The sequence below is a fragment of the Lepidochelys kempii genome, chromosome 12 (assembly GCF_965140265.1).
Source record: "Lepidochelys kempii isolate rLepKem1 chromosome 12, rLepKem1.hap2, whole genome shotgun sequence".
In the NCBI taxonomy this organism is placed as follows: Eukaryota; Metazoa; Chordata; order Testudines; family Cheloniidae; genus Lepidochelys; species Lepidochelys kempii.
In genome coordinates, this window is record NC_133267.1 from 31449928 (window position 1) to 31475976 (window position 26049).

Consider the following 26049-nt stretch of genomic DNA (forward strand, 5'->3'; position numbering starts at 1 on the left):
TTTTTCAGAAGGGAATGAATTGGAAAGAATAGGATCAGTATTGCAAACCATTAGTCTTTTGTAAGAGTGAAATACAGTCCTACCCAGAGAGTCAGGGTGAAGCCCATGCATCACTTAAGTCCTAACTGCTCCATAGGCATTATGCTGGCCCTCTGTACACTGGTGAATTTCACGCTTAGTGCTTAAAACCCATAGACATAATGCAGCTAACTAAAGTGTGGCTGATCAGAAAAACCTGCCTTTTTTTAGGCCAAACTCAGGCTCAGGCCCTAAGCAAGAGGTCACAAAGGCATTGTTCTGACTTCCTAGCAGGGAAGAGAGAGTCCAGTGAAGCGGCATTTCTCTGAACACACAGCTATCTTTTGCTAATTAGAAAAAAAAACAAAACAAAACACCAAGGAGAATGAATGTAAAATGGAAAGCTTTTCACGGATAAGTATTTTTAAAGTGTTCCTTGGTACTATTGTAAAAATCCTACTTGAAAATCAGGAAGGTAGAAATTCTGTGATGTGAAGCTTGTGGCACGGAGGACAGAGGGAGGCTAAAGATAGCTGGATGCTACCTTTGTACTGCCCAGATTATAGGCTGCTCCATGGTCAATGTGGCCTCTCACGAAGTTGGAGCAACCCAACTGGCTGCTCTAATTTATGGCAGCTTTCTTTCAACTGCCTAAAAATTGCTCCACTTCTCTGACCTTTCGCCATCGCCCCACTATGTCCCCTACAGCTAGGAGGTGGTTGCGAAGAGCGGGGTGTAGGGCTGCTTACGGTGTCCCTGAGACTGGGGACTGTTTCCACCAACTTCAAGGCCCCCCTCATGTTACCAGATCAGAGTAAAGGTTCTCAGGGGAGGACAGTGTCTGTCTGTAGGAACATAGTTGGAAATTAAAGAAGGAAACAGCTGGATTAGCAGCCCTGCTAATTATCATTGTTATTGCTCAGATGTGAAGGTAACTGTACTATTGTTATTACTAGACTTGAATGTTTGTCTGCATAAATGCTGCAAAAAATGCAGTGCAAGTGTTTGCTTGAATTTCATGGTGAACTTGTTTCAGCCGTGCTTACACAAGCTCATGGGCTTGGGTACTTGGATCTAGCCAGTTTGAAATGCATGTGCCTGACTGTTCTCAGCAGAAGTGATTCATTTCGTATAGTACAGGGTGCTGCTTGTTTCAACAGGGGAACAGGGTTCACAGAAACCTCCCTGGCAGTAAAGCAACTAATAAATGAGTCGAGGATGTAGTTGCACTCTTCGCAAGTAGGACTCTCTCTCTCTCTCTCACACACACACACACATACACATTACTTTGTGTCAGTGACTGTGGTGATGACAGAAAATTACATAATAAATAAAATGCAGGTGGCTATATTTTACATGGGATGGGATTGGGACACTGCTTTAACATGGTAAGGGGACAAGGTTTCTAGAGGCCCAAAACAGAGACAATTAAATGAGCCAGACAAGTACGTGACTTCTACCTTCTGGCAGCAGGGTGGCACATGCACACAAAATGGCTTTGTGTGAATGTGAAGGAACATTGCATTTAAATTTTTCACCAAGCCAAGTTCTATTTGGAGGGCTTAAGTGGTTCATAGTCCTGTAAAAAGGTGCATTTCACTCAGAATGAATAAATTTAAGCCGGTTGTGACTAGCCAGTGTACATTTTACAAATCAAAAGGGAAAATAAAATCACAGGCAATCATTTTCTGAGAATTATTTGTATTCCTGCAGCTATAGTTTTCACATATGCTGCTGGTGGAAAAGCTGATGGTACCAAATAATATTAATAATAATCGCACACTTTTGTGTCACTAGCCTGCATAGTTATCTTGTGCAAATGACCTGTAAGACCTGCTCCATTGCAGAACCGTACATTTTCTTGGATACTTTTTATGATTGCAAGTGTCAAATAAAGCTAGATTGTCTGCTTTGTCTTGGAGTGATAAGCAAGCCAAAGCAAGTCATTTGGCTCAGGAAGATGTATAGGTGGATAGAGATCTAGGATTTCAACCACTCAAGCTGTCTCACAGCTTTTGTATTTCATGTTTCAAAATCTTTTCCTTTTACCAAAGGCTCCTTCTCGCTGAAGTGATGCTGCAGTTGCAGCTGTCCTGGTGAACTGAAGAACTCGCTCAATATGTTGTTAAAAAAATAAAAAGACTGGTTAGAGCTCAGTGGTTTCAGCAGGATACTGCATTGGCTTTGCTCCTCCAGGGACTCTGTGTCTGGGACCAGGGCAAAGCTCTGCAAACAGAGGGATGCCTTAGCCTCCACATTGTTTGGCTGAATGGCAGAGTCTGCTACACCTTAAGAGGAACAGGTGAGGACAGAGAACTACATTAGTGCTTCCTGGCACTATGTTTGGCAGTTGTTACCAGTCTTGCCATTACATAGCAACTGACACTTACCCCAGGCACTAAAATATAAAGAGAGACAAGCCTGCTAAGGCTTGTTTGAAAGCAAATTTGCCAGGCACTCTAATATCACTATGCTTTCCCAGCTTGCAGCCCCACCACCGCCACCCTCTTCTTTCTTGTATAACTTGGTTCCTTCCCTCGGTACCCAGAAGCCACTCCTTATGTTGAGTTGCACTTCCCTTGGGCAGAGATGTGCGAAGGCTTCAGGTTGCGCTGACTCAGGGACGTGAGGCTGACTGTAAGCAACAATTTCAGCTTGCCAGTTTTAGAGAGCACTTAACATACATTTGCCAATAAATGCAAGCACAATCTTCTTCACAAGGATTCCAGCGCCTGGGTTACGCAGAGTTGGCTGTGGCTGGGGACTTGTGCAGTGCAACGCAAGGTGTGCGTGCAGATGCGTGAACGGAATAAAGGAGGACTTTGTACTCCCAAAGCTTGGGTCATCTGTGTGCCAAGCCAGGGCCCATTCCTCAGTGTAACTCAGAGCAGACTGGAGACTGTTACAATTAATACTGACCACCAGCAGCCCTAGCGGGGCTGTTAAAGGCATTGGGAATCAGCGAGGCATAAAGAAGCTCCTTTCCCCAGTCATGCCCCACTACTCTGGCCCCCTACACTATGACAATTCCATGCCACCAGAGGATTCTTCTATATATGGTCTTCACAGTATGTACTAAAAACCAACCGATTCAGCTGACTGCAGACCAAGTCAGGGCAGGGAGCATGTTTCAGTCAAAGAGCATTCATGGCAGCAGCCCTCTCTCTTTAGTGTTGAAGATGTTCCCCCTGACATTCTGCTGCTAACCAGACCTGGGGCTGTATCCCATGGGGCTAGATAACATTTTTCATGCAGGCTTGCGGCAAGCTACTTAGAGCTTTCTGGGCCTGATCCATTGAAGTACATGGGAGTCTTTCAACTGATGCCACAGGAATTTGGATCAGGCCCCAAATATAAAAGCAGAACCCCTTAAACTCTGCCTGGCAATTAATAGACAAGTGAAGACCCCAGAGCATTGGTGTCATGTCCGCTCAGCAAGATCCCCCACTTACTAAGCAAGTTGCTACATTCTGCACCAGTGTCAGCTTCCCAGGAGATTTAAAGTTAAGCTCCTTTATTGTATTACAGTCGTCTGCTCTTCAGGTGACAAAGACATGTATCCAGTAGCAAGGTCCATATCCAAGAGGAAAGGTCATAACCCTCCTAGCCAGGAACAGATGGGGAAAAAAGGACAAAAATCAATACAGGAACGAACCTCCCGTGTATAGTAATGGGTGTCCATGTTTGGAGCCAATCATACTAAACAATTCAAAAATCTTTATTCCCCTCACCAAATAGGACAAAATGATGACAAAATGGCCTCAATGCTTTAATCAGCCAGACCAGTCAAGCCTTTTATTCCTTTGTATACACCAGTCAATGGAAAGTTAGTGCTTAATTAAACCCCTTGAATGAATACCCGATAATTAATAAACCCATATACCGTACCCCAAGGCTTTGAGTTTAAGAAGTCTCCTCTATTCAAGTATGAAACAAGAAAACATGCTGAACTAATGGGAAATAATTCCGGTAGAAGGCAAACCAATTAGGATTAGTGAATTCCATTTCATTTAAAGTTCCAAGATAGAGAAGTAATTTATCTAGTAAATTAATAGTGTTAGTGGCTTTCCTAATATATTAGCAAGTCTTTCATATCATATTAGTGAAAACCAAGCTGGCTAATACAATAAGAGACTTATTATAAAGGTATGAAGGTTACTAATGTGATAAGATTTTTGCATCCTATTAGTATTAAAGGAACATGTTTCTAAAATGGAATTTTATGTATATTTATATAATTCCATAATACACGTCAATCGCCATGTGTTTTATTTTAACAAAGTGATAATTCTCCTCCTAAATTTGCACTTTGTGAGAGTGTTAGATCTCTCCATACAACACTGAATGTGTGTGTATGTATTAGTGACCCATATTAGCTAGTCTGGGCGGCATTATGTTTAGAACAAAGTGGTTTTCCATTTCCCTAACCTTGGGATCAACTAGCGACTAGCTCAGCTAGAAGTAACAGTCTAAAGGCAAAACAATTACTGTACATAGAAATTGCCATATTCAATCAAGCCAGTAGCCCAACTAATACAGTACCTTGTCTTCATCAGTTAACAGTACCCACCAGCTTCTGAGGAAGATCCATGCTGCAGGCATTTATTAAATAATCTGCTCATAGGGAATGTTTCTTATTAACTTCCTTTAGCTAGAGACTGGGTTATGCTATGAAGCAGGAGGGTTTAAATCCCTTCCCAAACTCTTGTTTTTTTAATCCTCACTATAGTAATTGCCCATAAACCATACAATGTCCAATCCTTTTTTGACTCCTGCTAGGTTCTTTGTCTCATCTTGTGGCAATAAGTTCCACAGACAACCCCAACTTGTCCATTATGTAAAAACAATTTTTAAAGTATTTTAAATTTGCTGCATTTCTCCTTACATTAATAGAAATCATGTGAACACGAGCTTTTTCTCTGAGAAATTTCAACTACTTCCTATTTCTTTTTGGGTGGGCAGTACTGGTCCAACAGTTTTACTTCTGCTTATTATTCTGACTGGTACAAAGGTTGCATAGCAGATCACAGAACTGGAGAAAAAAACAAAACTTTGGAAAGCTCAAAAGAGCCGTTGCCCACGCTTGGTTGGAGGGCACAGGCAAAGGTTCAAACCGTATCATATGTAATCTTGCCCATTCTTGTTAACAGTAAGAGCAATTTCCTGTATGCTTGGCCTTGTACAGTGCTTAAATTCTACTGCTGAACCTGTGGAGTCTGTGGCTATTATCCTTGGAAATAAAGCTTTCAGAAGCTCATAAAACCCCCTTTTATGGTGTTTGCAGTTGGGGTTTACAGAAGAATCAGAAATGTACACACAGGTTCTTAAAGATCAATTGTATTAAAGAATATAATTGGTGGTATTTTTCACCTTTAAAGTTCCTGCAAAAGTAGTTTTCCTAGACAGTTTGAATTAGTAAAGTAAAACAGATGCAGTCAATTGTCCATCGTTCAAGTAGAGACATGGTTTATAAAGACTGATCACAATCAAGGGGGTTGCTAATCTGGGAAGATATATTCCTGTTCATTCCATAGGAATCAGTGCTGTAAAATGACTGGATGAATTTTATTTCCTGAAGTCGCTGGAAATCCTGAAGATTTGGTTTCTTGAGTTATTTCTTGTTGGTTCACCCATATAAAAAGCACAGTGCTGTACCCTATGCACCATTCTGAATCTCTGCCTGACTTTGCAATATATATAACACCAGACCTTCAAGCCAACGCAGAGACAGAAGAAAATGGAAAGTTCAGAGTGGTTGGCGAAAATGGCGAGCAATAGGACAGGATTTTATAAATGAGAAATGGCAAAGATTAGGATTATTCCACTTGGGAAGGAGTAACGGATCTGCTTTCTTTTTAACCATATCCCATAAGATAAGAACAAGGGAACACTCAATAAAATGAGAGGTCAATCTATTTAGGAACAATAAAAATAAGATATGTTTTTATGCAGCAGAGACAACCTGTGGGATTCACTGTTCAGCAGGTCATCAAGACAATTACTATAGGTGGATTTAATAAAGGACCTAGTACTTCTGTGACCATTTACAGCATCAGAGCAGTAGTGTTGTGAGCAGAAATAATTATAGGAGTAACTCACCTCATGCTTCAGGGCATAAGCTTATTGCCTACATGGGTCAGAAAGAAATCTAAACCCAGTACACACCTTGTGCAATATTGAACAATTAGCTAGATGTATTATGGGTTTGGTTTTTATTTTATTTGTTTGTTTTGCTGTCTTTGAAGCATCAACTACTGGTCATTTCTGGATGAGGGTGTAGCACAAAATGGACTCATGAGCTAATCTATTCTAGTAACTCTTAGAAGAGGGGACTCTTGTTGAGCAGTGAGAACTCTGAGCAGTGAGACCAATCGCTGAACGGGCTTGGAAAATGTAACATCTCTCTCCCCCTAGTGGTTGCCCTTCTACATTAGTTTGAATGCACATTTGTGGGGTAAAGCACCATAGAGAACCTGCTGCCTGGGAGGTTCTTACTCTGCAAGGTTAACAGAGGATTTAAGTCTCCAGAGCTGTTAAGCCTCTACTTTCATGAACACTAAATTCACATATGATTGTAAATTATTTTAAAAGTCAAAGAATAGGGTAGGACAAGGGAGCAGAGGCAGGCAGAAGGGAATGAAAGAAGGCAATAGGAGCAGAAATCTAAGCAGAACCAGACTTGTGCAGGGCCTTGAAAGTGAGAACCAGAAACTAGAACTGCTTGTGAAGACGTGGGGAGGGAAAGAAAGATAGAAGCTGAATAGGATACACTGATATTGTCAGTCGGTTTATAGGGAGGTTGGTGGAGTAGCAGAAAGTGATGAGGAAAAATAGAGGACTCTTAGGCTATGTCTACACTACCACAGCATCGACCACTTGGTGATCGATGCACTGGGGGTCGATTTAGCGGGTCTATATCGCAGAGCGCTCTCTGGTCAAACCCGGTACTCTACCAGGAACAAGAGGAGTAAGGTAAGTTATTGGGAGTATGTCTCCCTTCGACCTAGGGTGGTGTAGACACTGCAGTAAGTTGACCTAAGCTACGTCGACTCCAGCTACGTTATTCACATAGCTGGAGTTGTGTAACTTAGATCAACTTACCGCAGTAGTATAGACATAGCCTTAGAGGAAAGGTGAGGAGTTTTCACGCTGATGAGCTGGAGTTGGCAATGAGACCCTTGGAATGAGAGAGTCAAAGAGGCAAGACTGGAGCGAGGGATTAGGGACATAGATGAAGAGTTACTCTGGGTGTAACATGTAGAGATGGTAGTTTGAGACAAGGGATGTAGAGAAACAGAACTCTGAGGGACTCAGAAGGTAGAAGGGGGTTTGGGGAACAACCACCAACAGAGATGCTGAACGAGCAACTGGCAAAGTAGGAAGATAACTAGAAAGCAAAGAATTGTGAAAACCTTAACAGGAGGAATTGACTGACTCAAAGGACATAGAGGTGAATGAGGATAGTGGTCAAGGAAACAACAAGTGCCAGGGTGGATTGGGGGATGGAGGGGAGAGAAGGGAGGACAGGAAGAATGAGCACAATTATAGCAAATCATATGATGATTTGATAGGAGAAATTCAGAGGTCAAAGGGAAAGCAGTGCTTGGTGAACAATAGGTCAAAAGATCTTGTTATTTTGCTCTTCAAGCTGTTGATTTTGCAGTTGCTGATGACAGACAATGCAGGAAATTACCTTTGTATTAATCTCTAACACTGATGTAAAAATACGCATAAAGCTGTGTTTGTGGTGATTAATGCAGCGTGAAAAAGATAATTAAATGAGCCCTAGTTTACTTTTGCTTTCTATGCTTCACTTCTACCTTCAGAAGCTCCTGTTCAATCTCCTTGAAAAATCTATTAGGCTTTGCTGCCACCATTTTATCACTTCCCCTGCATTATGTTAGACATGTCCTCCCAGCGTGGTGGGTTTTGGACTTCTGCAAATTCCTTGGGGTGCTGCATTAGTCCAATCCTGCATGCAGGTTTCCACTCCTGTGAGTATTTGACCTGCTGCATGAAGCACAGCTATAGAATGGCTGCACTTAATGTTTTTACTGTTGCTAAAGGTATGTACCATTATATGCAATACTAACAATATTTTGCACTAGAGCTTGTTGGAAAAACTTTGATGGAACCTTCTTCCATCAGCCAAGGCAGTTCTGTCAAAGTCAAAATGTTTCATGAAATCATGTTAATTTTGCAGAAATTTCATTTTAGAGAAAACTGGCAAAAACAGTCTCAACAATATTGAACGTTTCAACAGATTTTGGAATGAAAAGCTTCTTTTTTTGTTTGTTTGTTTGAAACTACTTTATGTTTGAAATGCGTATTCTATAATTCTAAAATAAAAAAGGTGAAATTGAAACAAAATTTCTTGATCCAAAATTTTCTTTAGAATTTTCTTTCACAGAGAATTTAGAGATTTCCAGGTTTTGTTCCTTCTCAGAGCAAAGACTGTCCAAATCTCAAACTGCTTGACAAAATGGACTTTCCATCCTCTGCTGTATGATCATAATTCTTCAATCCTTACCCAAAGGTTTGGTACTCCTATGAGACAGGTAGATAAGAATTATTCCCACCATTTTACAGATGGGAAAACTGAGGTGCAGACTGATGAAGTGACTTGCCCAAGGTTATGCAGTGAGTCAATTCCAGAGGGAGGATTAGAATGCAGGACGTTCTCACACCCAGCTCTCTGCTTATTCCAACTCTTGAACCAGTAATATTGTTCAAAGCAGCAGTAACAGACACCACCGTGTTGGCCATGATCATTGGCTGCAAACCCTAGTGGGCTCCCCTTTCTCATGCTCTGGACCGGGGAGATCCTTTCTGTTCCTGGACAACTGTCATGTGCCATCTCCCACCTCCTTCTCTTCAATTTTTAAAGTCACTGTAAGTTGAGACATTTCCTTGTTGATTTAGTTTTAATACAATATTGACAATCTGCTTGTGTCAGAGGAACTTGTCAGACAAGTTCAGTTATTCTGTGATTTGGTGTTGTCTGATTGAGTTATAACTACCAGGAATAAGTCTGTTTATCTCTCAAGGGATATTATGTCATTTAACCACCACAGTGCAACTTCACATAAACTACTTCAATAGCCTGAATTGTCTTATCATAAAATGCATTTTAAAAAATCCAACAACCTTTTTCCTGTCTTGGTGACTCTGAAATGATAAAGGTTCAAGAGTGATCTAGTTAACAAAGTAATACCTGCTGAATCCCAGAAACAGCACCCGCTGCCTGAATAGCTACATCTACTCCAAGATATCCATCAACAACTTCCAGCTGACATAAACTTAACTCCTCTTCTCGGTGGCCAGGTAGGGACAGGTTTGAAGTTTCCAAACTAATATGCAGAAGAAATCCACACAGCCACAAGAAGGCAACAACTACTACTAGTTAATCAATCATGCTAGCATCTGGCAAACAAAACACGTATCATCAAAATATTAGCAGGTAATGCAGAGTGGCTTAGTATGAACAATGAGTGGTATACAGCAGGATTCAAGGCTCAGGTTAGATATTTATCTGAACTTAAACATTATCAATAGTATGGATTTACTATTGCAGAAAGGTGCCAAACTGTCAATCCTGGGGAAAATGGTTGTTTTCTGTCCATACAACAGGCACAGCCTGGGCAGCATTAGTGCAAGCTTCCCCACACTATCTTGCTTCATTCCTGACTTATCTGACTCACTTTAGCCTCCATGGCTTTTCAGGCCTTGGCCTCTTTTTGAGGCTGCCAAGAAGGCCACCTGCAGTGATGTGTTTAGCAGCGTAGACAAAAGTCCACCAGGAACAGGTTTTAAGTCATTTCACACAGGCCACAAGACAGTTGATGCTCTTTGGTTGGGAAACTGAACAAGAACGCTCATGATATGTGTTCTTATACTTTCTAGTCCTGCCTTTTTCCAGCCTGCTCAGAAATACTCTAATCTGAAATATTTTGATACCCAGCTGAAACCTGGAAGTTTGCAAAAATGAAATCAACAAACAAGATAATAGATAAGTGAAGTTTTTCAGATGTCCTCCCGCGCCCCCCCCCCAAAAAAATTTTGATTTGAGCTTGGAGCAAAAGTTTGGGCCTTTTTTCCCTCCTTTTCTTCTTCTTCGTGTGTGTGCGCACAACCGTTCATCATTCTTAATGTGCAGCATAGATAGTAAGGAACCCACATTTGTTAGATTTGCCTATCTGAACAATTTAAATCCACTTCTGATTAATCTTTTGAATATCCAGGGGAAGTCTTTTTAAAGATAGTAGGATCAAGGATACAAGTGTGGCAGGAGCAGAGTATTGGAGAAGATCATGCATACAGATGAGTATGTTCCCAGATTATAGTTTTCCTCCATACCATGCCTATATTAAATCCTGAAGGGCTGAATAGATCAATGAAGATGCAAACCCACACTGAGGAAAAGAAGAATTTTAATGCAAATCAAGGACAACCCCTGAAAATTTCCTGTCTTCATTTAACTTTCTCATTGCCAAATAATAACCTCTTAGGACATCAGATTCCCAAATTAAACTCATGCGGTTAATTTGTGATTCACAGGTTAGTAAAGAAAAAAGAGCATAGTTACATTTGGCAATAAAATGTACACTGTGCCTGATTAAAGGCCAAGCATTGGCTGAGAATTAACAGCAATATGACACTTTACCAAGGCTGAAACAACAGACATGTTTAAGAGTGTTTCTAGCACTCTTTTCCTCTTCAAAAGCTCACAAGTGGAGTCCGACTGGATATTAGGGCTCTTTTGGACATGATATCAATCTATTGTGGCTTGGAAATCAGCGTGAGAGATGCTGTAGCATTACGAGATATTGACAGCTGCTGAAGATATGCTGTAGTATAAACATGCAATGATGCAGAGAGCTGGCAAATCCATATGGCTGGAAAAATGAGGAAGATTTTTTGAACAAAATGGATACTCAGCAGTTTGCTTGAATTAGACATCCCAATCCCAGGTAACACTTTTTTTTTTTAACATAATGGAAAAGATTTTTCTTAATTTCGTTATTATCTTGGTGATGATCTGGCACATGTGACTGGAGATAGAGGGGATGTTTTCCTGCTGGTGACTGGAAGTTTTGCCAGCCAGCGTCCAAACTAGTAATAATCAGTTCAGTCATCCCCTCTGAAATTCATCTGCAGATTTTCTCTGTCCCACACAGATGGGGAATGGGTTGGGGGCAGAAGAAAGATCAATTGCCACAGTAGAACCATCCACTTCATGGAGGTAGGCCTAGTGGAGTGGGTAGGCCTAGGGGAGTGTTGAGAGGAGATACTCAAGCCCTGTGGGTACTACTTAGCAATGTCTATACAGCCTGAACCCCTGGCTTTTAGCAGACCCCAGAGTGTATGTGCAGCGTGTGGGGAGACACTTCTGCTTCTCTCCCTGGTGTGGGGAGGAAGGGGATACTCTACCCATTGTTGGAAGAACTTAGTGGAACTCCATCCGGGAAGCTTACCTAGATTTCCTTCCTTGAATGCTCTGTTATGGGAGAAGGCACTCAGACCCAAACAATTACTTTTCACCTTCTTGTTCAAAGTATTTTAATGAATTCAGCCACATGCGACACCTCTCTTAGCAGAAGAGTATTATCACCGTTTTATAGAGGAGGAAGTGGAAGTGAAGAGACATACAGGCTAATGTTTTTAAGCATGGCTACCTAAAGTGGGGCTCCTAATTCTGTACTTTGGCTCCTAAATTGAAGTGGCCAAATTTTCAGAGGCACTGTGGGAAACAAACAAACCAGCTCACATTGGAGATCTACCCACTTCTATTTAGGTCCCTAAGTATGCAATTAGGAACCTGCATTTAGTCATTTTGCATTTTGAAACTGTTGGCCTAAGTGATTTGCCCAAACGCTCAGAAGAAGTCTGCAGCAGTGCCTAGGACTAAACCCTACGGTTCCTGACGTCAAGTCCTGGGCTTTAACCAGAAAACTCTCTGCCTGCCATTTCCTAATTCATTTTTAATCAGTGATGGATGGGAGTAAGGGCTGGATGGGCATGCACATTGGCCTGGATGACATTTCCCTGTTCCTCAATTTTCTTATGCTCCAAAGATGTCGTCGGATTATTATGCTTCCTTCCAAAGATTTGTTCTGTCATTTAGATCTGATGTTTCAGATTTTCTCTAGCCAAACTGTTTGGAGTGTCATCAGTACATCTAGACGGAGTACGAGAATATATTTGGAACGCATATTTCTAAGGGCCCTTGGAGATGACTTTTACACAGGACAGACAAAGTGACAATACATTCAAGAGTCACAAATGAAGCCAATGTGTTATTTCCATATCAGTAACTAAATAACTACAGGTTTCAGAGTAACAGCCGTGTCAGTCTGTATTCGCAAAAAGAAAAGGAGGACTTGTGGCCCCTTAGAGACTAACCACAAGTGCTCCTTTTCTAAATAACTATACTATTTATATTACAATACCGGAGCCTGGCGGGGGGCATGGATCAGCATTCATGTTGCACTCCCTGTCAGTTCCTGGCCTGGGCCAGGGAAGCTAATGATCCAACGCTTTGGACCAAATTCGATGACGAATCCTGGTCACAGGCCACCCGAGGCATGTTGTGCATGTGCTAAGATGACTGGAGCCTGGTACCCAACATCGCTGTGGGAAAGCTACATTTAGAACAGTCCTAACGTTCACTCAAGACTGATGATAAAGGCGTAAGACAGCACAGGTGATAAAGGAACATGAAAGACGTGATGCTCCCCTCAAGGATGCAACTTGCTTAAATACCTGGGGAAAGTTATTCATAGCTCTTCACCAACTACACAAACAATTAAAAAGTCCTATGGAAGCTTCTTTGCTTGGATTAAAAGTAAACCTTTTACGGTCCAGATTTTCACAGGTGCATGTGGCCATCCTGGCTCGCATTCTTCCACTGCGGGGACAGCACACATGCAAAACTGTAGTTTTGAAAACTTGGGCCCTGGAGTTCATCACTCAGGTTCATACAATTTTTTTTTTTTTTTACAGCTTTAGAGACTACTGAACTTTACTGCTAGGTCCATAATTTAAGTTCCAAAAGCTCGGAGCAAAAATTCTTTCCAGTCTGCACTCTGGCCACCTTATTCTCAGTGCAGAACTACTCCTGCTACACACTAAATTTCTCCCGCATGCAGCAGTGCTCACCTCAAGAGCCACGTCTAATTATATCAATTATCTGGCTTTTGCCAAGTCACACCAGGCTCAGTCTTACCATGCACTGTGATGTGCAGAGTGTCCTTAAATCCCACGGACTATACTTGGGAAGTGAGAGTGCTCAGCGTCTCACAAGATAAAGCCCTTAACAGCTCCGGTGTGCCTCAGTTTATCCATGTGCAAAAGGGGAGTTGCCTAGCGGGCATGTGGCTATAATTGTTTAAAATGCTTTAAGATACCTGGATGCAAAGGCATAGAGAAGTGAAATGTATAATTATATTATATGCAGTATGTATTAAGAGATTTTAGCAGCAATTGCATCGGAGAACTTTGTTCTGAACTATACATTTTGAATTGTACACAAACAGGTGCCCAAGTCTGTTTTAAATGAATTCTACAATAGCTTTCCATATCTATTTCTAAAGCTGGTTAATAAATATTCACCAGTGTTCTCATATTGACCCTTTCCTTGCTGGCACCTGTTGTGAATTAATAGTCTGCTGAAGTCAACAGAACTGTAGAGTGTACTCGGCCTATTGCAGCATGGCAGGTGCCTTCAACTCCCCAGATGTATCTGGAATGCTCACCAGCTGTAGAGGCTTGGATTTAAGTGTGAAGGAGGCAAGCTGCATTTGCATGTATTGGGTGGGGATAGTTCAAACAGCATATTGGTTCAATCCCATTTTCCATGCTGCTTCTCCAAGTTAGCCTGGTCCTGGAATAGAATTTTTCCAGGGACAATGTGTATGCTTGTTTTTCTTATACAGTACTTCTGAAATAGCACTATGTGGCTAAGGATTTCTATTCTATTCTATACCCATTACTGTGGTATCTGAGCTCTGAACATGCAGCCAGGGATTGGAACTATGTCAAACATTCATTTTTCCAAAAAATATTTTTTTAGTCACTAAGGAAGATTGATGACTTTTCCAAGCTGCCATAATGCTTTTCTCAGTCTTGGGGAACACCTCGAGACCCCACCCCCAACTCTTTCAATGAAACTGACAGCCTTTGGAGGAGTAGACAATGACTGCTACCATCAGGGTTTGTTTCTGGGAAGGTCCAACTTTTTTTCTTTCCAGTTGACCAATGACGCTTACTCTTCTTTCTTTTTCTGTAGGGCCTACCTCTTTCCCAAACCCTGAGTGCATCTCTTTGACTCCTTATGGCTATGCTTCTGACACAGCATCATTCAGTCATCAGGTACGAGGTCCCTACAGCTATGGCTTGCAAAATAGGTTAACGAATGAGTAAAATCCAGTTTTAACATTATTCTTAATAGGAAAAGAAAACATTCTCCATTGTTTCAGGTTTAAAAGTGGGCAAAAACATAGGCTTTTCCCAAGAGAGAGGAAGAAGTTAGCGTAAATATTCTTCTTCTGGCTAGAGCAGAGGCCTTTGGGAATATGGTGGGTGGAGATGCATTTGCCTCGGGTTTGCAGAGGCATGCAAGAACATCTCACATTCACAGAGCTCTCACTATGAGGGCAGCCTTAATGGCAGGTCATAAATTAGGACTGTGTGGTTTCACTGTAGCAATATGCAGCAGGAAGAGAGAGAGAGAGAGAGGCAGTAAGGGAGAAAACCATTTACATAGGAGACTGTCATAATTATATATTATGAGAAAGGGACTAGAAAAAATAATTAAGACACTAGATGGCTATAACCTGCCGTGTTGTTGATTAATATTTTTGACTGAGCAAAAATGAATCCTTAAAAATACTATAAAAGAAGTCAAGCTATCATTTAATATTACTTAGCCCTTCATGTAGCAGATTTTTCATACTCCCTACTTGAGCATACACATTTTCCAGGGTATCTGCATTTTTTTTTCTTCCAGCAAATGGAAACAACAGGCACAAATATGAGTTACTGCAATTGTAGCCACTTGATTTGCTTCTGCATACAGGTATCTAGTGGTGCAAACACTCAGATTTGTATGTAAGAGTCAATTAAAAAAATCAGGAACAAATTATGTCCAACAATTGAGAGACCACCCTTCTAAAAATGTGTCCATGTAACTCCAAAGGACTGTACAAACTGGCATACACGAATACTCACATGCTCTCTATAGGGTAGATAACTATTATTATCCCTCTTTTAAGGAAGAAACTTCGCCCAGAAGAGTAAAGTAAATTGCTTCAGGTTACAGAGCACCTAAATGTCAAAGTCGGGATTAGAATTCAGGACTACCTGGTTTATCATTGGTGCTCAGACCGGTGCACTGATCCTGGTCCTTCATTTGAACTTGCTTTTAAAATAATTAAAGGAACTGAGGAACTTTGCACTGTTTTTGAAAAGCCAGCTAGAAGATTTAGTGGATGCAATTCGTATTTGTTAGCTCTAGTTTTGCCAGAAGGTCTTTCAGTCTCCTTGTCACTTTGCTCTATATGACCTAGCTAACACTAATATTTATTGCCCATTTTCATTTAGCGCTTTGAAACCCAATCCACTTACTGATTGGAAAGCTCACACAATTTTACAGATCCCATCATTGCAGAAACTTGTTAGGAGCCTTTAATAAGCAAAATGAACACTGAAGTATGGTTTGTGGCTGTTGTCATGTTTAGCTCCCAGATGATAGGAAGCAAAGTCATATCTGCTGATTCCTGCAACTCAAAATGTGTAGAACTAAAAATGTCTGCAGTCTTGTTGTAGCTGGGTGGGTCCCAGAATATTAGAGAGACCAGATTGGTGAGATAATATCTTATATTGGACCAACCTCTGCTGGTGAGAGAGCCAAGCTTTCAAGCTACACAGAGCTCTTCTTCAGATCTGGGAAACATACTCAGAGCTACAGCTAGAAATATTCAGAGTGGATATACATTTTGGTGGATGTTGCTTCAGAATCTAAGTTACTGTATGGCTCTCATTACCATAGTATCTGAATATCCCCCCCAATCTTTAATATATTTATTTTCACAACATCCCTATGCGGTAGGGAAGTGCCCATTTTATCTCTGTTTTTGCAGATGGTGAACTGACATCCAGAGAGACTGAGCGACTTTCCCAAGGTTATACATAAAGTAGTTGAACTGGGAAATGAACCCAGATCTTCCTAATCCCAAACTACTGTCCTAACCACTGGATCAACCTTTGTGATATGCAAAGAGATGACCATTTGGCCATTTGCTCTACTGCAAGTATTTCAAACTGCAACGTTCTTATCAACCAGATAAACACACTCTATTTGTGGAAACCTTAAAAAAAAAAAAAGACTCAGTATGATAAATAACCATGGAATGTTACAAATACCATTAATATTGTTCTAATCTCTCTGCCTCTCACTGAGAGAGTGCGACCCTCATCTAAGGAAATGGAGCAAACTGTGAGTAATGGGTCATTTCCTGATATACAAACACGGTAGCCCATCTTTCCCCTCAGATCTTCAGGCCTCACCCTTTATCATAGTTCCGCCCCCCCGCCCCCGCCCTTCTGAAGAAACACTTCAAGGTTTTTTTTAGATAACAAAAGCCTGATCCAAAGCTCACCTCAGACAATGGGAGTCTTTTCGCTGGTTTTGGATTAGGCCTTTAGTGAAAGAATGTATTGTAAGCATAGGTGCTGGAACTAGGGGTGCTAGGAGTACTGCTGCACCCCTGGGCTTGAAGTAGATTTCATTATATGCAGGGTTTACAGTTTGGTTCAATGGCTCTCAGCACCCCCACTACACAAATTGTTCCAGCACCCCTGATTGTAAGGGAATATGAGTTGCATTCAAATATTTTAAGGATAGAGATTTTTAAAAGTTGTTGACCTTCTTTTCAGCAGTGACAAAAGAAAGGGGCACTGTCCTTAGAGCTGAATGATACTCTGTTTATATTCAGAGGTCTTTACAGGAAGAATAAATTCACTGTGTGAATGTTGAATAGTTACCTATAAGGAAGGCCACTCTGTGTTTTGGTTCTTCTTCTTCATATTTTCATCATTTTACATACAAGCAAAGGGCATCAAAACAACAGGTCTGTCCACACAAGACAGTTGTATGGAGTTACAGTTCTTCTTGTAAAACAAAGTGAAACCATATTGAAAACATGCACTACCTAGTTATCCAAGTCATAATACCAGGGTTAAATCTGTTTCTATTTAGACAATGACTGGAATGTGCTGTACTGTGTGTGCATAAGTGGAAAATTCATTGTCTCTTTAAATTAAAAAAAAAAAAAAAACCGTGGCAGGCCTATTTGGCACCTTTTTTATACCATAAATACAAAGTGACCTTTTCTCCATAACTCTGAACTTTTGGTGGCCTTCCTAGAAACAAAGTATCCAAAACTAAACATCTACATAGAATAAGTATAAGCCACAGGGACCTTTAAATATGAAGAAAATAGTCTCTGTTATATCGTTTCTTCTCTGCTAATGCAAACACCACCCCATGGGATTAGAAAAGGACTTGTTTTCAAGGCTTCAGAGTGTCTTCTGCACAGGCTGAACGGAGTGGTTCTGTTTTAAAAGGACAGAGCCTTAATCGCTTTCAACTTTTCTAATTCTTCACATTCCTTCCTAGCAAAATAACTGGTTGCTTTATAATGGCAGAAACATTTGGAGAGTAAAAGAAAAACAAAAATAATCAATTTTCAAGGTCCTCTTGCAGATGGAAGGAGCTGTTTATGAAACATTTATTGTTCAGTTGCAGGGGAAAATCTTGTCATAATAGCAAAAGGGAAACCATGGAAATATTGGAAGGTTTTTTGTATAAAAATACACTGCTCTACAATTCATACAATTGACTTTTCAAGCAAGAAAAAAGGGCATATCCCATCCATCTCTTACCCAAGAAGTGTAGAGTTTTAAGCAATGCAGAATCACCAGCCAGAGATGACATTTTTCACACTAACATGTAAATCAGCAGAGTCACAGAATAAAAATGATCATATTGTAGTATGTCCAGTCCAAACCTGTGGCAATAATTACATGGACACTGTCCACCAACTATGATGGTTTCCAACTACACTAACAATTCTGTGCACAAGTATTGACTTTGAATCAGGTCCTAAGCGTAGTGGGTTTGGAGCTGAATTTTCTGAGTTTAAATTTCATTTTCTTCTGTTGATGCTGCTGCGTGTACAGTTCATCAGCACAGATTGTTACATACAACAATTGGCATTGCATGCATATTCAACAACATTAAATAACTTCCCTAGCAGATTGACACACTTATTGACACAGAGCACTGAAAATTGGTGATGCTATTGCCTTGGTCTCCTGTGAAATCAAAAGATGCTGCTTTGAGCTTGAGGACAAGTTCTTTCTAAACAACAGAAATAGCACCACACTCCACTTTCCTCAACTTGTTTGTGTGTGTAGCTGTACAACAGTTCTCGCCACTACTGGGAACGGAGATAGGAAGTACTCTTAGGGTTGGTCTTCACTACGGTGAGATTGGCACTGCTGCAATCGATGCAGCAGGTGTTGATTTAGCGGGTCTAGTGAAGACCTGCTAAATTGACAGCAGAGTGCTCTTCAGTACTGGGGTCAACCCCGGTACTCCAGCTCCCCAAAAAGAGTAGCGTAAGTCGATGGGATACTGTCTCCCATCTACACAGCATAGTGAAGACACCGGGGTAAGTAAACTCCAGCTACATTATTCACGTAGCGTAACTTAGGTCAACTTATCCTGATAGTGAAGACAAACCCTCACATTTGCTTGTACAGAGGGCAAGGTGGGTGACAAGTTTCAAAGTGACTACAATTCTACCTACCAGACTTGGACTCATTTGGATCTCATGACTGCTGTTGGGAACTTTTCCCTTATGCTGGAGCTTTGCTGAAAGTACAACCAATCTTATCAAGACTTTTCAAGAAGTCTAATGGAGAAACTGCACAAAGAGAAAGCAAAGAAGCGTTAGAGACCAAAAGAAATTCAAGAAACCCGTACAGCTTTATTAAAAATTAGGTTAAGAGGAAAAGTTCAGATTCTGGCTGCTAATCTATCAGAAATCCCTCATGGTATCTGCAACCCCTGAGGAAGATCCTTGTAGCCTGGAGTCTGAATGTGATGCCACAGCCTAAGTGGCATGTGCAGGTTTGCCCGGCAGGGAGTGCGATCAGAGCCGGCACTTCACAAAAAAGTCTGCCAAGATGTCCATTAAAATTGGATCAAGGCACAGCACTTATAGATACTGAATTATTTAGGTTTTATTTTTTAAAAGTATAATTTATACTTTCTATACCTTTCTTCAACTTTGTTGCTAATAATATATGGTTGGAATTACGAAAAATATTTATAACTAGCATTATCCACTGGCCTATCATGTTGGTTTGCTGTCTTCCGGAATATTGGGGGATGCTACTTCTCTACTATTCTTTGTACAGTAACTCATGTTCACTTCTGAAGGACATCTAGATCTAGAATGATAAAGGCTTGAGCTAAATATGGATTACCTCAATGAATAGTGAAAGCGGAGACTATGGGTTTTATTCGCGTTTAAATGTAAAGCCCCTTAATGTGCAACAAGTGTGTAAAGGATCTTAGTGTAAATGAGAATCAGGCCCCCCAAATTTGCCTTTTAAATTGGAAGCCTATGCTGTAATAATAGTTCCATGGATTACTTCAGGGTGTGACTGTTTCTTCCACACAATTTGAAGGATGTGACAAATGTGCTTTTGGTTGCAACTCGGCTGGAAGAGAAAAAGACCAAATCCATGTTCTGTAAAAGTGGAAATTAAGTTAGACAAGACGGATTTACATTAATCAGATGTGTGCATCTCTGTGTATGCAACTGAATATCTACTTTGTATACACACTACTGCTTGAGTACACACAAACAGCGTTGCATGTGCATAAATAGTTAGGATGCCATCTAGCTATGAAAATCTCAGATGGCGTACATTATGACTACTTAACCAGAATATATCAAGTAAATGTTCCATGAATTAACACACCCTTCTCTATCAAACACAACGCAAAACTGGCCATGGTTTTAGTTGTGCAAAACCTAAAACTCAGGTATCCATTGTCAAAGTTAAAATCTATAGGCTGAATGCGATTCAGTTACCATTTTTATCCAAAATGGAGGGTGGTCTGGTTTTCAGACAAGCGTCTTAGGTTTGGGCCATTCTCCAAATTCTACACATTTTTGTGTGTGAAATGGAGCTGCTGTGGTATCAATAGTTTGTTGACAGGAGCACACCAATCTATCAGAGAACTGCTATGCCTAGAATTATATGGTGTCAATGCACAGTATTACTCACACTTTCATGTGCTTAAAGGAGGTGTCAGAGCTTACTGGTGTTTTAGCACTAGCAATGTAGACTGTCATGGAGGGGATGGGAGAAAAACAGAAGGGACCATAATTAAGCAGTTCATTTTTTTCTTCCACCTTGGCTAGGTTGTCACAGACTAGAAAAGCTTCTGATTAAAACCTTGTGAATGTATCAGATTCTATTGGCTAGGATTCTAATCGTATCCAGTCATTTCTTTAAAATGCTCAGTGTGCTGTCCATGAGGTTGGAGGTTCAATGTTTTGCAAGCTTTATCTTCTCGGGAATCTAGTCTCAGCCTTCATCGCCTATACTAACACACCGGGATTTCTTTTCTTTTTCTTTTTTTTTTTAAAATAAACTTGCATTACACGTAAATTTGAAAGAATGCCTTGCTTACCAAATCCAGTTAAATACTTTATTTGCATCTTTCCAGAGTGGTCTACCAGATACAGCTGATAAGCAACTTTTGTAAAAAGATTTATGGAAAATACCCAGTCTTTCCTGTATGTTTATATATTTCCCCCCCACACACAGGACAGCTTTAAAAATTACAAACTTGCTTGTGATGTATAATTTAGCTACATCCTCTGAAGAGATATGTGACTAGACCCATAGAGGGTTGAACCTGAGAGGTATAGGAGGGCCTGCAACTCCCATTAACTTCAGTGAGAACTGAGGGTGCTGAGCACCTCTCTCAGGATCAGGAACTAGGCGTACATCTGTAAGATAGCACTGTGCCTGTTACTGAGTGGACTGCCTGCACCCTTTTCCGCATTCCATACTTACCCAGGGCAAGTTGGGAGGAATGAATAAAGTTGCCAACCCTCCAGGATTGTCCTGGAGTCTCCAAGAATTAAAGATTATGTCATGTGATGAAATCTCAAGGAATACATCTGTGACAGGTTGGATCACAGAAACCCCCTTGGGAGTTGCCACCCTATGTGCCAAGACTATTTCTGTCCCTGCTTTCCTGCCCTGGCAGCTTAGGACTTCAGTGCCCTACCTGGTTTGAGCCAGACCCACTAGCCTGCTGCAAACCCAGGGGACGTGGTTCAGACCTGGGTCTAACCGGTGTAGGCTTAACTGAAAGCAGCTTACAGAAGTGTGCCTGTCTTTAACACTCAGCTTACACAGGATAAACTCATAAATTGTTCACCCTCTATAACATTGATAGAAAGATATGCACAGCTGTTTGCCCCTTCCCCCCAAGTATTAATACATACTCTGAGTTAATTAATAAATAAAAAGTGGTTTTATTAAATACAGAAAGTAGGATTTAAGTGGTTCCAAGTAGCAATAGATAGAACAAAGTGAATTACCAAGCAAAATAAAATAAAACCTGCAAATCTATGTCTAATAAAAAACTGAATACAGACAAAACCTCACCAGTTCCAGTAAGCTTCCTTTTACAGACTAATCTCCTTCTAGTCCGGGTCCAGCAATCACTCACACCCCCTGTAGTTATTGTCTTCTGTTCCAGTTTCTTTCAGGTATCCTTAGGGGTGGAGAGGCTATCTCCTTAGCCAGCTGAAGACAAAATGGAGGGGTCTCCCACAGGCTTAAATAGACTCTCTGGTGGGCAGAGACCCCCTCCTCTCTCCTATGCAAAGTCCAGCTCCAAGATGGAGTTCTGGAGTCACCTGGGCCAGTCACATGTCCATGCATGACTCACAGTTTTTACAGGCAGAAGCCATTGCCCACATGGTATCTTGAATGTCTCCAGGAAGACTTCTTATGTGGATTGGAGCCTTCCAAGATTCATTGTTCCTTAAAAGCAGCAAAGAGTCCTCTGGCACCTTATAGACTTACAGATGTATTGGAGTATAAGATTTCATGGGTGAATGCTCACTTCGTCGGATGCATGTAGTGGAAATTTCCAGAGGCAGGTATAAATATGCAAGCAAGAAATTGTTCCTTAAGTGCTTCTTGATTGGGCACTTAACTTTGCAAATTCCTTTCTCCAGGAACTGACCAAATGCTCTGCTAAGGTTATTTAGAAATCAAGCCAGTACACAGCCAATATTCATAACTTCGAATACAAAAATGATACATACAGACAAATAGGATTAATAGATTCAGTAGATCATAACCGTTACAGAGATATGTTACATGGCACATATAGCATAAAACATTCTCGTTATATCATATATACATTCATAAGCATATCTCCATAAAGCCTTATGGGGGGCACTGTCACAACATCCAACCAAAATTGCCAAGAACTAGGTCACATTTCCTTAGCTTTGACATTTGAGCACTACATACACTAGTGAATGCGGTTTCGCAACTGTGAGGTCAACGAGTATAGTGGTCCTCAGTTTACTAATGAGGTTAGATGACTTGCACAAAGTTATTCAGGTTATGTCTACGCTGCAAAGAGAACCTGCGGTACCAAGTCTCAAAGTCCCGGTCAACTGACTCAAGCTCGCAGAACTTGGCTACGGAGGTGAAAATAGCTGTGTAGACATTCCCACTCAGGATGGGGGTCAGGCTTTGAGTGTATGTTTACGCTACAATAAAACACCTGCAGCTGGCCTGGGTCAACTGACTTGGGCTCATGGGGCTTGGGCTGTGTGGCTACAAAACTGCAGTGTAGATGTTCAGGCTTGGGTTGGAGCCTAGGCTCTGGGGACCTTCAAAGGGGAGGAGGGGATTCCCCCACACCCCAGGCTCCAACCTGAGCCCAAACATCTACACTCCAGTTGTATAGCTCTGCAGCATGAGCAAAAGTCAGCTGACACAGGCCCATCCATGGGTGTTCTGCTGCAGTGTAGACATACCCTGTCATGCTATGCCCTGGTTGTGGTTTCAGAGCCTGAGCTATAGCCTGAGCCAGAACATTTACACTACTACTTTTAGCCTCGCAGCCTGAGTCAATTGACCTGGACTCAGACTCATTGCCATGAGTCTTTGATTGAAGGTCAACAGCCTCAGTGAATCTGTGAATGAGCAAGGAATAGAGCCAGTATCTCTTGACTCTCGATCTTGCATGTTAGCTACAGGACCAACCTTCTCCTACTCTGGACATACAGAGTGGGAATTTTCAAAAGCCCCCAAGCAATGGCCTACCCCAGTCCCAGTGAAGTTAATGCTAACAGTACCATGTCCGAAATGGGAGTGAAGTTTGAAAATCCCACCAAGTGGGTTTATTGAGCAATGCGGTTCTTCAGAGTGGCCTGATCTGTGGGATCAAACAGATTCTCTAGTTGTTTTTACTCTCAGAATAATTATATCTTTTTTCAGTTGTTTCCCTTCGTCCCTATCTCACTACGAGCTGGTGTATTTTCATACTGGTTTTATGTATTTACAAACTGTGGCAAATCGCCAGCACTACTATGATGGGTCTCGTGCTTTCTTTTCTTGGTGGGTGGGGGTTCAGGGCACCATTTCTTGCCCCTGAACTGGGGTATTAACTGCCCTACTAGTGTCCTAGAGGAGGGGAGTGGAGAGGGAGGGACCTGGGCCCACCCTCTACTCCGGGTCCCAGCCCCAGGGGCCCTAGGGACAGCAGTAAACCACTAAAACTAGTGGTTCCTTCCCTTGGGCTACTTCCCTCTCCTGCTCTTCAGCTTGTGGGGCTTCCTGCCCTTCCTCTGCACAAACCAGGTATCCCTTTACCTAGGGTCTTGGTCTTCTTAGCCCACTGCAGCACTTCTCCAAACACTCTCCTGCTGCCCTCTGGCCATGCTATATCACAAAGACATTGTGGCCAACAACCTCAAGGCTAAGTTATTTTTAAAGAATTCTGCAATTTTTGCCCTGAGTTTTGAAAATGTACATTTTATTATGACAGCCCTGTTCCTTCAGCCTAAATAACAACCTCTCTATAAAGTTCCAGCAGATCATTACTGAACATCAGGGTTTGCTTCTTTGATCAAATCACACCATGATGGGACTAAATTTGAATGTAGCCAGCTACAGCTTCTCCTTAACATCATTCTTATAAACGATATTTACGTTTTTCATTTTGCTAAACATGATTTTCATAATCTATTGCCTGGGAAATCACTGTAGGGTCAGAGTGTAATCGGCTATCGCTACTTAGACAGGAGAGAGAGGGTTTGGGTTGTTTTTTAAGCAAAAAATATCCAAAATTTAAACAAAATAAATACAGAATTGGAGTGGTGACTCTACTCCAGCATCCATCCCTTATTTAACAGTGGATAAAATATCTTCTTTGCAGGGACAGCTCTAGGTTTTTTGCTGTCCCAAGCAAAAAATTTTTTGGCCGCCCCCACTTTTTGGCCGGAATGCCATCCCTGGAAATGTTCCACCCCTGGAAATGTGCCCATAGGCGCCAACTCCAGCCCAGGAGCACCCATGGAGCACCCCCAGGGAAAAATTGGTGGGTGCTCTGTTTGCACTGGCAGCTCCCCACCCCGCCCCAGCTCACCTCCCCTGAGCGCACTGCCGCTCCACTTCTCCCCCCTCTCTCCCAGGCTTGCCGCACGAAACAGTGGGGGAGGGGGGGCGGGGGATGAGGGGAAATGCAGCGCGCCTGGGGAAGGAGGCAGGGCCAGGGATTTGGGGAAGGGGTTGGAATAGGGGCGGGGAATGGGGGGGCCCAAGCCCCCACTGGCACTGGGTAAAGTCGGTGCCTGTGAATGCCCCAAGCACATGCTTGCTTCGCTGGTGCCTAGAGCCGGTCCTGCTTCTTTGAAGTGAAAGAATTACAGAAGGTTCAACATAAACACCACTTATATAGGTATTTGCAGTGTTGTAGCCGTGTTGGTCTCAGGATATTAGAGAGGCAAGGGGGACCTGGAAAAGAGCTCTGCGTAAGCGTCTCTCTTCCACAAACAGAAGTTGTCCCAATAAAAGACATTACCTCCCCCACCTACACGTACATGCTATTGGGTCCTGATTTAGCACAGCACATAATCACACGCTTAATTTTAAGCATGTGAATAGTGCCCCAGACTTCAATCTAACAAAGTTATATGGCTTCAGGGGGACTAGTCACATGTTTAAAGTTAAGGAGGAACTTAAGTGCCTTGCAGGATTGAGGGGCCCTAATTACTTCCTTATATGTGTTAAGTGAGGGCCAGGATCATTTTATTTCACACAGTCTTAAGGAAATCTATAAGGGCCAGATCCTCAGCTGGTGTAAATTCGCAGAGCTCTCTGTAAGTCTCTGGAGCTTTGCCAGTTTACACCTGGCAGCTGAAAATCTGGCAGTTAAAGCTCTGTAGATGTTTCTCTTGCATCTTTCCCATCACTTTTTTACTGCTATTTACCACATATGAGCTTGATCCTACAGTCCTTACGGTGGCATAACTTCCGCCTCCCATCAGAGTGTTGCTGGCACAAGGACTAGATGATCAAGCCCTTAATTGATTGACTAGCTTCTATAATGTAGAGGAGTAAATGGTACATACTTTTCTTGAAATTTGTGTACAGCTCTGCGGTTGTTGTTAAGTATCCTACTAAACCACATAGTCAGAACTGAAGGAGTCATTCTGTTTAGCTGGGTATTACACATTTTACTGTCACGGTCTTTACATTTTAATGGGAAGATTTTTGTTAGCTCCATAAATTGTTCCATCACTGAGCACGCAGAAGTCATGTAAAGAGCAGAGGGTTTTTTTGTCTTCTCTTTCGGATTTTATTTTAAAATAATTCCCCCCTCCATATATTTTTAAAATGTAAATCTGT

The 26049-nt window shown here is 41.6% G+C and overlaps 1 long non-coding RNA gene across 1 annotated transcript in view; it reads right to left on the bottom strand.

Annotated features, from left to right (window-relative positions):
* The window catches only part of LOC140896346 (uncharacterized), a 45779-nt gene extending 23592 nt beyond the window's left edge, over positions 1 to 22187 (bottom strand). Inside the window, exons 1-3 of the long non-coding RNA XR_012154523.1 lie at positions 21781 to 22187; positions 18891 to 19007; positions 3471 to 3621 (exon numbers count right to left, since the gene is read on the bottom strand). This is a non-coding gene — a long non-coding RNA (uncharacterized lncRNA). The remainder of the gene's footprint in view (positions 1 to 3470; positions 3622 to 18890; positions 19008 to 21780) is intronic.
* Positions 22188 to 26049: the final 3862 nt, after the last annotated feature.